This window comes from Muntiacus reevesi, chromosome 1, assembly GCF_963930625.1.
Source record: "Muntiacus reevesi chromosome 1, mMunRee1.1, whole genome shotgun sequence".
NCBI lineage: Eukaryota > Metazoa > Chordata > Mammalia > Artiodactyla > Cervidae > Muntiacus > Muntiacus reevesi.
In genome coordinates, this window is record NC_089249.1 from 32,575,406 (window position 1) to 32,593,966 (window position 18,561).

Genomic DNA, 18,561 nt, shown 5'->3' on the forward strand with positions numbered 1-18,561 from the left:
CAGCCATAAGTCCATATGTGTCCCCTCCCTCTTGAACTTCCCTCCCACCTCCCGCTCCATTCCACCCCTCTAGGTCGTCACAGAGCACCGGGTTTGACTTCCTTCTGTCCTACAGCAAATGCCCGCTGGCTCTCTATTTTACATATGGTAATGTATATATTTACATGCTTCTCTCTCAATTGGTCCCGCCCTTCCCCCACTGTGTCCACGTGACATGGGCCACATTTTGAGAACCAAGATCCTGGACAAGCTGACGGTCTGTGTCAATAAGGAGGCTACAGAATTGGGCATCATAGAGAAGTGTTGGGCACATGGCCAGCAAGGAAAAAGGAAGGCAGGGGCCAAGCAGGCATGGCCATAGGCGGAGGTGGGGAATGACCATCTGAGGAGTATGCACATGGCCCCTTCTTTTCTGGCTCTATGAAATGAAAGGTTTTACTTCCTGCTTGAAAAGCAAAGTTTCAAGAATCAGCAAGCAAGTGGGAGAAGGGAACAGAGACTGTTTCCTTACACTAGAAGTCATATTCAGACCATCCATGAGGCTTTATGAGGCCAGGTGAGAGGTTGTGAAAGACCAGTCTCTGCCCCTTATGGCGCCTTCTCAAGTCCTCATTTCCTAGAGGAGAGACCTTGGCTACAACTGCAGGATACCTATTCCCCAAGATCTTTGAAGCTTGGAAGAGAATATTCTGGCATCCCTGGCCTCTCAAGCAGTTTTCACCAATTAACTGCCTCTCTCCCTCTCTTTTTCTACCCTGTCCATGACTCTAAGTCTTCCCTCTCTGCTCCAAGACTCAAAAATACCAAGATGAATCACACTGAGCCTGCCCACTCCCCTACACCTAGTCAGCCATCAGCCTCCATCACGGCCATCGTATTCATGGAGGTCATGATGCATTCAACGATGCACCTTTCCTGAAAATTTTAGTTAAGGATCAAAGTGACTGAATCTATTCACCTACATTCCTGGCCCACAGGTTACATGAACCTTTAGCCCTCTGACATCATCTTTTGAACCCTAGCTTTGTACAAACACAAAAAACAAGAACAGAACTCAAGGTATGGAGAAAAAAACATGGTTATTTTTCGGTGCTCACTCTTCAGCCGAGATGCAACATGCAATAATTTCCTGCCTGCCCTCTTATGACAGTGGCGGTCCTGGGCTGGTGCCTCACAGTGTCAGTTAAGACACAGAAGAACAACGAAGGCAGGAAGCTGGATGCTGCTGGGCGGCCGCTCTCAGAGTAACCACGTGACACAGCTTTGAGGGCATAATTAACTTAGATACCATGTGAAAGGCACCCCTTGGAGCTGTGTGATTCTGCAGTCCTGGAAGGGACTCTTGAGAGAAAATGACCCGAAGAAGGAGATGGGAGAAGGGGAACACATGAGGGTGAAGGAAGAGAGGTGAATTTCAGCTCTAAGGAAGTTTTCTCCAGAACATTTCTCTTTAACTCTATATGGGTATATGTACAACAACGAGGATTAAAATGTATATATGGCCTCAGGAAAGTATCCGTGCCATTCGTTAACCACCAGGTCATCTCCCTCGCTCTGTAACACAACATCTCGCAGCTTAGCAACACAAATTACTGTCTCATGTGTAAACTACTGAGCATTTATTTCTAATGCTCATGCTTTACAATAAGAATTATGCATAATACTAAATGTGTCAGTGTATATCATTGGGAGTCTTATTTTATTTCAAGGGGCTCAAACCAGTCAATCCTAAAGGAAATCAACTCTAAATATTCATTGGAAGGACTGAGGCTGAAGCTCCAATATTTTGGCCACCTAGTGCAGGGAGCTGACTCATTGGAAAAGACTTTGATGCTGGGAAAGATTAAAGGCAAAAGAATAAGAGGGCAACAGAGGAAGAGATGGTTAGATAGCATCACTGACTCAGTGGGCATGAATTTCAAACTCTGGAAGACAGTGAAGGGCAGGGAAGCCTGACGTTGCAGTCCATGGGGTTGCAAAGAGTCAGACATGAATTAGCCATTGAACAACAACAATAACAATGTCCATCTACATCTGATTGTGACTGAACAACAGATTTTATTGTAGTTGGTAAGTTTCCAATCCTAAATTCAGCATGTAAAAAGGGAAAAATTAGTATTAATAAAATTATTAACAAGAAATGTGTGACAAGATGAACGGGCCACCAACAACATAATCTACCCAAAGAGAGAAACTAAATGAGTAGTTATGCTCTGAGAGAAATGAAAGACCAATCATAACTGACACATGTCATCTTAACAAAAAATAAGCAGTGTTGAAGGCTTGCAATTTTAAGCACAATGTTAGAAGCCAGTGTGTCTAATCCCATTTAATCTTAGCAACAATCCTATAAAATTGGTACAATTATTGTCTCCATTTTATCCCTAAGCAAATTAAAGCACAAAGGGGATTAGTAACACATCAAAGGCCATATAATCGGTAAGGAGTAGGACTGGAATTCAAGTCCAGGCTGAGTGAAGTGCCCATGATTTTGCCACTAAGATATACATGATCCCTAGAACCAGCAACCCACATTTGTTCCTCCGTACCTGACATTGGGCTGAGTGTTTAACTATTTTCTAAAGTATTAACATAAATCCATGGCATATTTAGTTCTACTTCAGCTAGTCTGTAAAAAAAGAACATCAAGAAGCTTCAAGTGAGTCCAAAAGTGGAAGAATTTCTTAAAGTTTATCCAGGATAGTTCAGGAGAAGCAGCACTCTGGCCAAACAGTGTGAGCAGTTCAAATAACTTATCCATAGGAGGGATATTTCAGATCAGTTCAGTTCAGTTCAGTGGCTCAGTCATGTCCGACTCTTTGCAACCCCAGGGACTGCAGCACGTTAGGTTTTCCTGTCCATCACCAACACCCGGAGCTTACTCAAACTCATGTCCATCGAGTCGGTGATGCCATCCAACCATCTCCTCCTCTGTCGTCCACGTCTCCTCATGCTTTCAATCTTTCCCAGCATCAGGGTCTTTTCCAGTGAGTCAGTTCTTCGCATCAGGAGGCCAAAATATTGGAGTTTCAGCTTCAGCATCAGTCCTTCCAATGAATATTCAGGACTGATTTCCTTTAGGATGGACTGGTTGGATCTCCTGGCAGTCCAAGGAACTCTCATGAGTCGTCTCATGAGACACAGTTCTCCAACAACACAGTTCAAAAGCATCAACTCTTTGCTGCTCAGCTTTCTTTATAGTCCAACTCTCACATCCATACATGACTACTGGAAAAACCCATACAGACCTTTGTTGGCAAAGTAATGCCTGTGCTTTTTAATATACTGTCTAGGTTGGTCTTAGCTTGGCTTCCCTGATAGCTCAGTTGGTAAAGAATCTGCCTGCAATGCAGGAGACCCTGGTTCAATTCCTGGGTCAGGAAGATCTCCTGGAGAAGGGATAGGCTATCCACTACAGTATTCATGGGCTTCCCTGTGGCTCAGCTGGTAAAGAATCCGCCTGCAATGCAGGAGACCTGTGTTCGATTCCTGGGTTGGGAAGATCCCCTGGAGAAGGGAAAGGCTACCCACTCCAGTATTCTGGTCTGGAGAATTCCATGGACTGTATAGTTTCTGGGGTCACAGAGTCAGACATGACTGAGCAACTTTCACTTTTATTTCAGATCAAGGTCATCCAAAAATCCCTCTTGCTCTGATACTATAATTACCAAACCTTAAAGTTATACATTTATTTCCTGGATTTCCTTTTCCCCCTACAAAGAGAGAATGGGAGAACCACTGGTATCACATCACAGCTTTCTCAGAATAAATCAATAAACTGGCATTCTGATTTATACATCAGTGTTTGTGAGTTGCGACACATCAAGTCTGCCTGCTTGACCAAATTATCAAAACTGAATTCTTCGATCTTTTACATCAAAGACCACACCAAAGTTCTGCCATTTTGAGAACCTGTTGGTAATGCAGTTGACCTCCTGGCCTTTCAAGGGGATGCATTAATACTTATTTTGTGCTGAGCTAAATAAATGTGCACTCATTTGTTTTTGTTTCGTTCTGCTTTTCATGAGTTGTTTCTTCAATCACACACAATTTTTAAAACTAGGGGAAACATATCTCTTTGACTATGGATTAGTTGACATGATTTCTAAGGTATACAATTCCCTTGCAAGATATTTGGCCCTGTCCAATAATCAGTAAGACACCTGGTCCATAAAACATATGGTCCAAGGACTTCCCTGGTGGTCCAGTAGTCAGGAATCTACCTGAAAATTCAGGGAACACAAGTCCCATTCCTAGTCCGGGAAGATTCCACGTGCCACAGAACAGCTAAGCCCATACCCCGCAACTAATGAAGCCCTCGCACCCTTGAGCCCAGGCTCCAAAACAAGAGAAGCCACTGTGTCCCACAACGAGAGTAGCCCACACTCACAACTAGAGAAAGTCCATGCACAGCAACGAAGACCCAGCACAGCCTAAAATAAATACAAAATAAAATTAAAAATTTTAAAGACATATGGTCCACACCTAAAGCTCCTTGAAATCTGGTCCTATGCAAAATGTCCATGACCACACTTGGTCCTTGACAAATGGTTTTAGACAGAACAAAATAACAAAAAAAATTTTTAGCATGAACCAAATATCTGTTAACCATACAATAGCAAAAAAGGTGAAAAAAAGTAGAAGAGGAGGAGAAATAAACATTGATTAATAGCCAGTGGTAGTACTATTTGGGGAGAATGACTTTGAACCAGAATTATTCATATTCCCAGTAGAAGAAGTTGAATAGAAATATAAACCAAAATCACACAAAATGAAGGCTAAATAAAAGCCTTAGAGAAAGTCAGAGTTCTTTGGTCTGTTCCTAATTTCCAGAAAATGCGTTTACAAATGGTCAGGCAACTGAGCATCTGAGATCTAATTGTGTCACATCTAACAAACTGGTTTGATGTTCTCCTTTTAGAAGAGCAGATGGAGTCGTCTAAAGACTATGAGAAACCCCTGAAGAAAGATGTGACAGTCTGAGGAACAGACTTAAACTAATGTTTAAAAAAATAAATGCTTTCGTGAATTAGCAAGGATTTTGCAATCCAGATCTAAATGAGATTTTCATCATTCTTTAAACAATGCCAAAGTAATTTTTTGGTTTTGAAGAAGAAAAAAGGACAAGAATTTAAGAAGCTAAGTAAAGAGCAATTGATGAGAAGGAGTTTGGCGTGAATGCAACATCAAGGAAAATGGCTTCAGAGGGTTTTTCTTCTATTAAAAATGTCTTTAAAATATAGGGCACTGCAAAGAATAATATAATAAACACTTGTGTATCTAATACATAGTTTAAACAAATACTCATATTTTGTCTACTTGCTTCAAGTCACTTTTGAGAGAAACAGATCCTTATAAATACAGTTTACATTCTCTCTATTCCTTTTCCCAGTTCAATTCTCCTCCCTTTCTCCCAAAAACTCATTACTATGAGTTTTGACGTGTACTACATCTACTATATACGTATGCAGTATAAAACAGTACCGTATATACAAGTATATATATGAAGTAAGTGTAGTATTAAAATACAGATTGGAGGAACTTCCCTGGTGGTCCACTGGTTAAGACTCTGAGCTCTGACAATGCAGAGGACTAAGATCCTACATGTCACACAGTTTGGCAAAAAAAAAAAAATACAGATTGGAAGAACACCAAACTTGTATATCATGTAGGTATACATATAAATCATATATCTTGTGTACTTTCAAATATATTCATAAAACTGCTTTTAAACTGAGACATTTCAGAGCATAAATTTCAGAGTTAGTTGACATGGCTAAAATCTAGTGGCCATTCTTGGAGAATAATAAGAATAGAAATAAAATTTAAAGCAAGGACTTTGTTATAGTGAATTCTGAAAGCTATTTTATAAATTCTGAGAATATACAGAGAATGAAAAGGGATTTCAAAATTCTACCAAGAAGCTCATGTTTTATAAATTTGAAATCAGATATGAAACGAGTCCAAAATAGATTTCAAAGGTGAATGCAGGTACTATAAGAGATTATGGTGGATCATTGAACTCTCTTCCAGGCATGCTAAGCTACTCTCTGGGAATAATTTACACAGCTTTGGAAACAACATTAACTCTTCAAACCTCTAGGGTACTCCTTAGTAAGTTATTATCTGATGTACTGATTTTTCTTAGCACCTAAATTATTCTCACAACAGCAGCTCTTCCCTGAGATTAAGTTATGGTCTCCATAAACCAGAGAGTTTTCTGATTACTTAAGTGTTCCTGTGACTTTCAAATGTGCTCAACTTATTCACAGAAGTAATTTAGGCCACCGAGAAAATCCACGTAAACAAGTGAAATTCACTCTGATGCTACTGTGTCCATATGCTTAAAGACAACAGTATGAAAAAGGTCAATCTGATATATTCAAGCCTATTAAAGAGAGAATCTACTCACTGTACTGCCAATCGAAATGGCCATTATGATTGGCAAGCAAAGCCAATTAAATAAGGAATGGTTCACTTATGGCTTTTATGCAGTCAGAACTTCAGTAAGTTATAAATGCTCTATAAGTCTGGCTCATGGTCAGACTTCCTGGGATCATTAACAGTCCCTTGGTAATTTTATCAAAGAGAGAGGTATCGATCCCAGTATCCCAGCCAAATTTTAACTTACAGAATTACAGCTGACCCTTCCCAAATTCCCTCAGATTAAGTGATACATTCTGTGAGAATAAGCACCCCTGACTTCTACTGTGCTTCACCCAACCCATGGATGTTTCAGTTCAGTTCAGTCGCTCAGCCGTGTCCATGAACCACAGCACACCAGGCTTCCCTGTCCATCACCCACTCCTGGAGCTTGCTCAAACTCATATCCATTGAATCAGTGATGCCATCCAACTATCTAATCCTCTGTCATCCCCTTCTCCTCCTGCCTTCAATCTTTCCCAGCATCAGGGTCTTTTCAAATGAGTCAGTTCTTCACATCAGGTGGCCAAAGTATTGAAGTTTCAGCTTCAGCATCCGCCCTTCCAATGAATATTCAGGACTGATTTCCTCTAGGATGGACTGATTGTATCCCCTTGCTGTCCAAGGGACTCTCAAGAGTCTTCTCCACCACCATATTCAAAAGCATCAATTTTTCAGCACTCAGCTTTTTTTATATACTCCAACTCTCACATCCATACATCACGACTGGAAAAACCATAGCTTTGACTAGACGGACCTTTGTTGGCAAAGTAATGTCTCTGCTTTTTAATATGCCTTTAGGTTGGTCATTTTTTTCTTCCAAGGAACAAGTGTCTTTTAATTTCATGGCTGCAGTCACCATCTGCAGTGATTTTGGAGCCCCCCAAAAGTAAAGTCTGTCACTATTTCCAATGTTTCCCCATCTATTTGCCATGAAGTGATGGGACTAGATGCCATGATCTTTGTTTTCTGAATGTTGAGTTTTAAGCCAACTTTTTCACTCTTCAATTCACTTTCATCAAGAGACTCTTTAGTTCTTCTTTCACTTTCTGTCAAAAGGGTGGTGTCATCTGCATACCTGAGGTTATTGATATTTCTTACAGCAATCTTGGTTCTGGCTTGTGCTTCATCCAGCCTGGCATTTCACATGATGAACTCTGTCTATAAGTTAAATAAGCAAGGTGACAATATACAGCCTTGACATACTCCTTTCCCAACTTGGAACCAGTCTATTGTTCCATATCCGGTTCTAACTGTAGCTTCTTGACCTACATACAGATTTCTCAGGAGGCAGGTCAGGTGATCTGATAGTCCTATTTGAGAATTTTCCAGAATTTTCCAGAATTTTCTGTCTTACCCAACTCAATAACACAAAAGCCTTGATGAGCCTACAGAAACCTCTTCTCCCACCACACACTCAACAACAAAAAGTGAACCTATTCTAATTCTTCTTTAGTGTGCTTTTGATCATTCCATTGGCAGGATCAACTGAATGTGGCATGGACAGACATTTATTTACAACCACCGACTTCTCTACATACCTTCTCAACAAAAGAGAGAAAATATGAAGTGTGAAGAGCAAAGCCATGAGTTTTGACTCCTGATGGAAAAAGAGAAAATCATCACCCTCACTGTCTACTCCCCTTGGAGATCAACATTAGCTATACTGATACAGAAATGGAGGTCAGAAAACAGCAAGCAATGACATTACTTTAGCAAAATGAGAAATCTGATCAGTACTTTTTAACTGAGAACACCTAGGGAAGATCGTCTCTAAAGCGGGTAAACTAACATGGAGTAAAGTGGTCCAGAAGATGAGGCAACTGTAGTGCCCCACCAGTCTGCAGGATATCTTAGGATGAGAATTCACAGACTAGAGGATTTTTAATAGTCAGTCTTATGGGGAACACATGTAAATCCATGGCTGATTCATGTCAATGTATGGAAAAACCACTACAATATTGTAAAGTAATTAGACTCCAACTAATAAAAATAAATGGAAAAAAAAGATATGGTTGAAAAAGAAAAAAAAGAAAAAGAAAATTAATAATATGGTATTTATTTGCTTGACTTTATTTGAAAACTCAGTTGATTCAATGAGAAAAAAATGAACTACCAGGGTTTGATATCACTCATGTTTTAATCTCGAACTCATTAACAAGTGAACAGAGTTCTAGTTTTCATATGCTTGTTTTGTATGTTTATATAGCTCAAGTTACCTATAAACACTAGAGCAGAATTTCTTTGGTAATAAGAATTAGAGGCATTGTTATTGTGGAAAATAATATAAATGAATAGTTCAGAAAGCCCTAATGCCATTTCTAGGAATATAAACTACAGCATAGTTGGCTGTGAAACATAAATACATCTAGTTAACACATAAGCACATTTTGAGGGTCTAAAAAATCATCTTTTCTCTTTTTGAGCAATACTGACACTCATTACCCCCTTTGAATATAATTTCACGCAACTCAATTTTCTTATTTATAAAACTGTTTCCAGGTGTGATTATTATTCATCCATCACATGATATATTTTTAAAAATGAAAACTGACAGCATTCACTTCTAAAATTTATGTATGCTGGTAGAATACTCTAATTACACAACAAAGTAATTTAGTTAATGTAATTTTTTTGGTACTCAGTTATACTCCCTAAAGATGTTCATAAAGTTAAAAAAAAATTAAACTCCAAAGTCCATGTATTTTTTCGTTAATACTATTCACAATTTCTTTGTGGATTGTAACTATATAACCCAAGGTGATGTCTGCTAATTCTTTCTCAAGTTCCTTTTCCTAATCTGCATAATAAGAAGCCCCAAGGATAGACAGAAAGGGCATCTTTGACATAATTGTGGGCTCACAGTAAACTCTGACAGTAGAGTCTGAAAGGATTACTTCAGAAGGAAGGTCCTGAAAGTGAGAAAATTCAGGGAAATTTCAGACAGCCTTAATCTATTTGTGAATGCAGACAGCAGAAGTACAACAAATGACCCCAGTACTAAAGAACTCCAGAAAGGCCTTCCACTTTGCATTAATATAGGTGCAATCATTCATTCATTCAACATTCATCATGGCTCAGCTAGTAAAAATCTCACCTGCCAGTGCAAGAGACACAAGAGACATGGGTGTGATCCCCGGGTCGGGAAGATCCATGAAGAAGGAAATGGCCACCTGTTCCAGTATTCTTGCCTGGAAAATCTCATGGACCAAGAAGCCTGGTGGGCTACATTCCATGGGGTTACAAAAAGTTGGACACGACTGATCACTGATGCACCTATGCCTACTAAGGTACCAGGGAGCAGGGATTCAAGGATGAAAAGGATGGGTCTCTGCTCCAGTCTGCGGAGAGAAGGGGGAAGACAAATGCACAAGGGATTTGCCTGTAGTGGTTAAGATTGAAAGCGGCAACAAGCCTCTCCTGGAAATGATGGTGGTTCGGGTAAACATCAGTCAAGTCTGCTCTGAAGGAAGATCCATGATAAAGAACAATCAAGAGCGAAAGACACTGGCTCGGGGGTCCTCCTCCAACTGAGCATCAGAGTCTGCTGGCAGAGACCCTGTCGTCTCCAGCTTAGAAGTCCCTCCCCCGTTGCATCAAGACCATTCACAGACCTTGCATCCTACAGCAGGTATCCCCAACCTCTGGGATCTAATGCCCAGTGATCTCAGGTGGAACTGATGTAATAACAATAGAAATAAAGTACACAATAAGTGTAATGCTCTTGAATCATCCCTAAACCAATCCCCCGCCCCCCCCCCCCCCACCAGCCGTCCATGGAAAAACTGTCTTCCATGAAACCAGTCCCTGGTGCCAAAAAGTTTGGGGACTGCTGTCCTAGAGGACACCCCCCCCAACAAAAGGGCCTAGTGGGCCTTTCTGCCTGCAGCACTGTTTATTTATCCTCTCTCATAATTAAACCTTCTTCTAATCCTACAAGGTAATAATATTTGCAAATGGAGAACACCTGGCTATCCAACATGATGAATTTTCCAGGCTTCTGGGGAAAAGGGTTGTTCACGCCAAAAGAAATCTAACACGCCCCCAGAAAGTAACCTGAGCTCTTCACAATATGAATACACAGGCACAGGGGTTAAATGTATAATATATATTCAGCACAGAGAAAGCCTGAATATTGTGTCTGTGCGTGTGCGTGTGTGTGTGTGTGTAACCACAGAATTCTAAGCTTGTAGGGTGTGCTTTACATCTATATCATATGTTATCCAGATACCAGTTGTATATTATAAGCTGCATATGCAATACCATATGGAGACCATAAAATATCACATGTGTTGTCAGGATAATTTTACATTTAGTGCATGATTAAAATGTCTTGTATTATACACCTATCTTTTCTGCGTGTGCGTGGATTTGTCTCACAAATTGCTTTCATTATCAAATTCAGATATCAATCAAAGTTAAAGTCTCTTTACTGAAATTTAATAAAAAGCAATATGGAAACGTGACTACAGTTTGTTTTTCTTCCCTAGATTTTTCTGCCATGCAGCATTTAACACTGGTGCAGCTGTCAATACCCATTCATCTGCTATCGGGCAGCTTTTTCCTTTCACTCACTGTGACATTTTTAAAGTGGCAAAAAAAAAAAAAAAAAAAGCTTAAAACAGCATATTTGTCACTTTTTTCTTTCTAGTGACCTTTTAAACACTAAGGAAAATTATATGTACTAAACCCTTTAATCACTCCATGTACATTTCACAATAGTGTTTTCTATAGGGGTATCCTTTAATTAAATTTAAGAAATTTACATTGTACACACTGCTGTTCATTTAATTATTCAAACATTTAAACATAAGAAAACCTCATAACTTTTAGCTACGGCAACCATGTGATGCAACTATTATCTATATTAAGAATCATTTTTATAAGGAGAAGTTCAGAAATAACTTGTACATACCCTCGGCTTCCAATCTTTAAGTCCTGATAAATAGCTACATAAAGCACTTTCCTTCAGTATTTAAGAAATTTAAGAATTTAAATTTAAATCCAGTGAAGAAAAACAGTCTTCATGTGTCCATATTGCTTTTTATTAAATTTAAGAAAACTTAAGAAATTTAAGGAAAAAGATACGTGGATGGTAAGACGTTACAGGGAACGTTTCTAGGAAGATATTATGATTGGGTCTCTGGGCTTCCCTGGTGGTCCAGTGGTTAAGAATTCCGATGCTGGGGTCATGGGTTTGATCCCTGGTCAGGTAACTCAGACCCCACAAGCCGCAGGGCAACTAAACCCAGGAGGCACAATGTAAGATTCCAAGTGCCCCAACTGAGACCTGATTCAGCCAAAAATAAATACATAAGTAAATATTAAAAGGAAAAACTCAATCTCAATCCTATTTTGGATCAGCTGTGTGACCTCGAGGGAGTCACTGTGTATCTTTGATTGCACCATTATGTCACTGTTTGCAAAATAAAATACTGATGGCCACTTCTTTTCATCACAGTATCATCGTGGGGATCGAATTAGTAAATACCTATGAATAAGCCCTGAAATCTACTTTAAAAATGAAAAGGAACATGACTTTTAGTTCAAAAACAAATACTCTCTGTTTTCTAGATGTGGAGAAATTTAACATTCTTGTAACACACCAGAAAGAAATCAAAGGTTTAAAACAAGCTAAAATATCAACATTAGCAGTACATTATTTAAAATCAGGGTCCTTTCTAAAAACAGAAACAGAAATACTGCTGTCCCTGCTATAGAATGGTATTACAGATTGCAAACAGTAGTAATTCTCGAGTGCCCACTTAGTTTCATTTTTATTCTTATCATTTTCACTATGACTGTCATACCTTTAGATGCAAATAAGTCTCACAGATATAGAAAACAAATGCATGGTTACCAAAGGGGAAACAAGGAGGGATAAGTTAGGAATTTGGGATTAGCATACACTATATATAAAATACTATATATATATATATATATATATATATATATATATATAAAACTACTATAAACTACTATATATAAAATAGATAACAAGGACCTACTGTATAGCACAAGGAACTATACTCAATACTTTGTAATAATCCATAAAAAACCTGAAAAAATACATAAACATATATATACAAATATAACTGAATCACTTTGCTGTATATCTGAAACTAACACACACTGTAAGTCAACTATGTGCGTGCCTTCTAAGTCACTTCAGTTAAGTCAGACTGTTTGTGACCCCATGGACTGCAGCCCACCAGGCTCCTCCATTCATGGAATTTCCCAGGCAAGAATACTGAAGTGGGTCACTATTTCAGTGGACCGGGTCCAGGGGAACTTCCCAAGTCAGGGATTGAATCTGCCTCTATTCCATCTCCTACACTGGGTGTGGATTCTTTACCACAGAGCCACCTGGGAAGCCAGTGACTTTCATACTAGAAAAGTTAAAAAAAAAAAAAAGGAAAGTGAATGGGCTGTACACCCTAGGTCAGAATCTCTTATTCCACAACTTATGAGTTAGCCACCAAGAGAAACTTAGCTTCTCAAACCATCAGTTCCCTGGTCTCTGCAACTAAGAACATAACACTGAACACAGAAAGTTCTTAGGAGGGTCATAAATAGTGTATCTTAGTCAGTCAGTTCATTCACTCAGTCGTGTCCAGCTCTTTGCAACCCCATGGACTGCAGCACACTATGCTTCCCAGTCCGTCACCAACTCCCGGAGCTTGCTCAAACTCATGTCCATCGAGTCAGTGATGCCATCCAATTATCTCATCCTCTGTCATCCCCTTCTCTTCCTGTCTTCAATCCTTCCCAGCATCAGGGTCTTTTCCAATGAGTCAGTTCTTCGCATCAGGTGGCCAAAGTATTGGAGTTTCAGCTTCAGCATCAGTCCTTCCAGTGAATATTCAGGACTGATTTCCTTTAGGATGGACTGGTTTGATCTCCTTGCAGTCCAAGGAACTCTCACGAGTCTTCTCCAACACCACAGTTCAAAAGCATCAATTCTTCAGTACTCAGCTTTCTTTATAATCCAACTCTCACATCCATACATCACTACTGGAAAAACCATAGCTTTGACCAGATAGACCTTTGCTGGCAAAGTAATGTCTCTGCTTTTTAATATGCTTTTAGGTTGGTCATAGCTTTTCTTCCAAGGAGCAAGCGTCTTTTAATTTCATGGCTGCAATCACCATCTGCAGTGATTTTGGAGCCCAGGAAAATAAAGTCTGTCACTGTTTCCAGGGTTTCCCCATCTATTTGCCATGAAGTGATGGGGCCGAATGCCATGATCTTCGTTTTTTTAATGTTGAGTTTTAAGCAAGCTTTTTCCCTCTAAGACTTTCATCAAGAGGCTCTTCAGTTCCTCTTCAGTTTCTGTCATAAGGGTGGTATCTGAGGTTATCGATATTTCTCCTGGGGGTTCTAACTGTTGTTTCTTGACCTGCATGCAGATTTCTCAAAATTCTCTTGAAGAATTTTCCATAGTTTATTGTGATCTACACAGTCAAAGGCTTTGGCCTTTGACTAATAAATAAAGCAGAAGTAGATGTTGTTCTGGAATTCTCTTGCTTTTTCTATGATCCAATGGGTGTTGGCAATTTGATCTCTGGTTCCTCTGCCTTTTCTAAATCCAGTTTGAACATCTGGAATTTCACAGTTCATGTACTGTTGAAACCTAGTTTGGAGAATTTTGAGCATTACTTCGCTAGCATGTGAGATGAATGCAATTGTGTGGTAGTTTGAACATTCTTTGGCATTGCCCTTCTTTGGGATTGGAATGAAAACTGACCTTTTCCAGTCCTGTGGCCACTGCTGAGTTTTCCAAATTTACTGGCATATTGAGTGAAGCACAGTGTATATTAAGGGTCTGATATGTAATAAGCTCGGGAGAAACAGTATTTATCACTGTTGTTTTGGCAAGAACTCTCTTACCGCACTTTGCTCTAATAGTAAGGTGGAAGACTAACTGATTCTGGAGTTCAACAAGAGTCCAACCAGAGTTCTAGAAAGTGGCTGTGCCCGTGTTTGGGCACCACTTGAGGACAAAGAAGAAAGCAGAACAGCGCTGAAAGCGACCGTAGTGGAAGCCGGGCGGGGGGGAGCTGGGGCGGGAGGGAGCTGGGGCGGGAGTGGGCGTGGCCCCCCGGGGCTGAGACTCGCCCCTTCCTGTTTCCTCTCAGTGGCCACGCCCAGAGCAGCGGCTCAGCCCTTACTGCTCTGGGATCCAGATAGACACGGTCACCTCCGAAAACACTGTGGCATCACCTCTCCCATCAGTTCAGCAGACCCCGAGGAAACTGAGTGCCTACTTACAGAGAAACTAGTTGAGACTCTAAAGCCCTTTGGGGTTTGGGAAGAGGAATTACAGTGCAAGAATTTCATTTTGGGAAAGTTAAGTTACCCGGCAAAAGTTTTTACTTTTGTATCTCATAGATGAAGAGTACCTACAGAAGGTGCTAATAATAATTGTTGTGTTGTGTGTTGCCCCAAGACATGTTAATGCAAGTGTGTTCTTCACCTTGTTCTATGATAAATTGAAATTACAGGAAGAAATAAAATGATGTAAGGGGCTTCCCAGGTGACCCTAGTGATAAAGAACCCGCCTACCAATGCAGGAGACATAAGAGATGCAGGTTCAATCCCTGGGTGGGGAAAGATCGCCTGCAAGAGGAAATGGCAACCCACTTCAGTATCTTTGCCTGGAGGATCCCATGGACAGAGGAGCCTAGTGGGCTGCAGTCCATGGGGTCGCAAAGAGTCGGGCATGACTTAAGCGACTTAGAACGCACCTAGAAGATATAAGAGCTGTTGAAGAGGCGTTGGTTATCAAGTTGCACTTTCGTGGAATAGAGATTGATCTTTTGTTTGCAAGGTGAACACAGCAGAGTATTCCAGAAGACTTGGATTTAAAAGTTGACAATCTGCTTAAAATTGTAGATATAAGATGCATAAGAAGTCTTGTTGGTTGCAGCATAACTGATGAAATTTTACAACTAGTACTAAACATTGCTTCAGAGGCAGTGCAGTGGTAAAGAATCTGCCTGCTATATGGGAGACTTGGGTTCGATCCCTGGGTCAGGAAGATCCCCTGAATTAGAAAATGGCAACCCACTCTAGTATTCTTGCTGGGAGAATCCCATGGACAGAGGAACCTGGCAGCTTCAGTCCATGAGGTCGAAAAGAGTCGGACATGACTGAGGGTACGCACAGACACACCAAACCTTGACTACTTCAGGTTAACCCTAAGAGATATCAAACTGTGGGCCAATTGCTGCAACATCTATTCCAACATATTAGGTTTGGTGCTACTTCCTGGGCTATGATAGTAGGAAGAACTTGCCAGTTTTATCCAAATGCAGTAACATCAACTCTTATACATAATCGGAGGGGGGGGAGGAGTATTTTCCAAATGGAAATGACCAAATCCAGTCCTATTGAAACAGCCTGAAGAAAACAATCTTAATTTGCCTGTATGGGACCCAGGGCTTCTCAAGTGGCACTAATGGCAAAGAATTGCCTGCCAGTGCAGGAGATGCAAGAGACTTGGGTTTGATTCCTGGGTGGGGAAGATCCCCTGGAGGAGGAAACGGCAACACATTCTGGTATTCTTCCCTGGGAAATCCCATGAACAAAGGTGCCTAACAGACTAGAGTCCACTGGTCTGCAAAGAGCTGTACATAACTGAGCAACTGTGAATATACACAGTTTATAATATCAAGGTCACTAGTATCTTAATATATACTATATAAAACTATCTTATAAGCCGAAGTTGTATGGGCATTTGTGCTTTAAAAAATAGTAGTAGGGACTTCCCTGTGGTCCAGTGGTTAAGAATCTGCTTCCAATCAGGGGACCTGGATTCAATCCCTGGTCAGGGATCTAAGATTTCACATGCCTTGGGGCAACTCAGCCCGTGCCCCACAACCACTCTGCCCACATGCCACAACTACTCAGCCTACGTGCCACAACTAGAGAAAACCCAAGCACCTCAATGAAGATTCAGTGAAGCAAAAAAAAAAAAAAAAAGGAATAAAAATACTAAAAAAAAAAAGATTCCAGCCAGGAATCAAGATGAAGTTCTCCCCATCCTTCAAGTGGTCCTCTTGGAGCCATCTTCATTTGGTTTTGGCATCCTAATGAACCAGTCTGGAAAGAACAGCTCTCCCCCTCAAGGCTAAAGATCACTGTTAGTTTGCAACCTCGGGAGTTTGGTTTGTTACCTGGGTGAAATTCAGAGTCACCCCTCCCCTACACAGAGGACAAAGAGAGACCATAGAGAGAGGCAGACCCTCCGTATTGGTAGGTGGCAGGTGTAATCAGCAAGGAAACTTATTTAAGAGGCTTGTCATGGCACCACAAGATGGTTAGGTCTCTGCCCCTGCTGGTCAGAATTTTTAAAATGTATATAGATGCCATAACTATGTTTAGTCATGTATATATCATCCAGATGGTCTCAACAACATCTCATCCCCTCAAGGCACTGTCTTTGAAATAGCTCCTAGTGTGCGAATGCTGGGTGAACTGTGTATTCCAAAGACAGGAGAGAGGGTGTGGAGCCTCTGATTGCCTGCACCCAACTGGCAGGCCAACAGTCATCCTGGGATGCCCTGGGACTTCCCTGGCAATTCAGTGGTTGAGACTTCGTGCTTTCATTGCAGAGGGCATGGGTTGGACTCCCTGGTGGGAGAACTCAGATGCCACATGCCTCGTGGTAGAGTCAAACGAACAAAAACACTCGTGACATCTTTGTCCCTTCCCCACCATCCTCTCATCTGAACAGGAAGTGGGGTAATGGTCTACTGTCATGCCTGGTGGCAACTGGACTGTTCTGAACAAAAAGAAAGGAGAGTGCTAGGATCACTTGAAGCCGTCATGTCAGGGAGGTTCTGAACAGGGTCCTGGGCTGGGTCTTAAAGAATGAATAAAATTGACTAGCTGGCAAGATTGGGGAGGAATATTCCTTAACAAAGACAACTTGTGTCCAAATCTCAGAGAAATGAAAGGACATGGATGGTTCACTGTGTGGAAGCCCGATTTGAAATTTGAGATCGGATGGGGATCAACAGTGACTGTCTTACGGCACCATACTGAGAAGTCAGGGTTTTAGCCTCTCTTCTGCTAGGACTCAATGAAGTGTTCAGTGGGAAAGAAACTTCCAGATTCTGTGTTTTGGAAAGATCATTAAACGTTTGTGTATAGAATGGGTTGCATTGGGGTGGGGGTGGGGCAGGTAAGATTTGCACAATAAGAAATTAATTAGGGGGCTTCCCTGGTGGCTCAGTGGTAAAGAATCCGCCTGCCAATGCAGGAGACGCAGGTCTGATCCCTGACCTGGGAAGATTCCACATGCAACTAAGCCTGTGTGCGACAACACAGCTACTGAAGCCTGCATAACCTAGAGCCCATGCTCTGCAACAAGAGAAGCCACTGCAATAAGCCCATGCACCTCACTAGACAGTAACCCTTGCTCGCAGCAACTAGAGAAAGCTTGCACAGCAACAAAGACCCAGTGCAGCCAAAAATAAATAAAAATTTTAAAATATTCTTTTCTAAAAATTATCCTAAGAAATTAAGTAGGAGACTTCAGAATAGCCTAGACAAGAAATCGTGTGCCCCTGGACTAAGGCAGCATGGGTGTACGTTCAAGAAGGGGACAAGTAGGAGATGGAATCAGCAGAACATAGGGACTGAATGTAAGAAGTGGGAAGGAGAGAGGAGCTAGGTTTTCTAGTTTCCTGACTAGGGTGCCTGAGTGGATAGTGGGCAGATTAAACATAATGAAATGTTTTTCCATGTGAAAATGCTCAAACACGAATACACCAGAAGACATAATGAAGCAGTCCTATGTTTGCACTTATTTACAACAAATGTTTAGATTTCTGAGACACTTTTGTTTATATTTGACATTTGGAAATAAAGGCTAAACAATTCTATTCCTATATACTTAAATCACTTTGAATGTGCAGTAGCTCCAAACACTAGGCCATCTTCTGGGCAATGATATGCTTTCCCAAATTGGGACATAATTCAGTAGTATTGTGTCATGCTTGATAATGTTCTCAACAAAACATGACACAATTTCCCTTCCATTTACGTGGTAGTTGCAGTCTTAGAAAATTCTGTATATTTTTACACGGTACAAATTTACTGTACTGTGTGTGTTAGTTGCTCAGTCGTGCC

General features: G+C 40.8%; 1 pseudogene; it reads left to right on the plus strand.

Annotated features, from left to right (window-relative positions):
* Positions 1-214: 214 nt before the first annotated feature.
* On the plus strand, positions 215-18,264 carry LOC136165526 (poly(A) polymerase alpha-like; annotated as a pseudogene).
* The last annotated feature ends 297 nt before the right edge of the window (positions 18,265-18,561 follow it).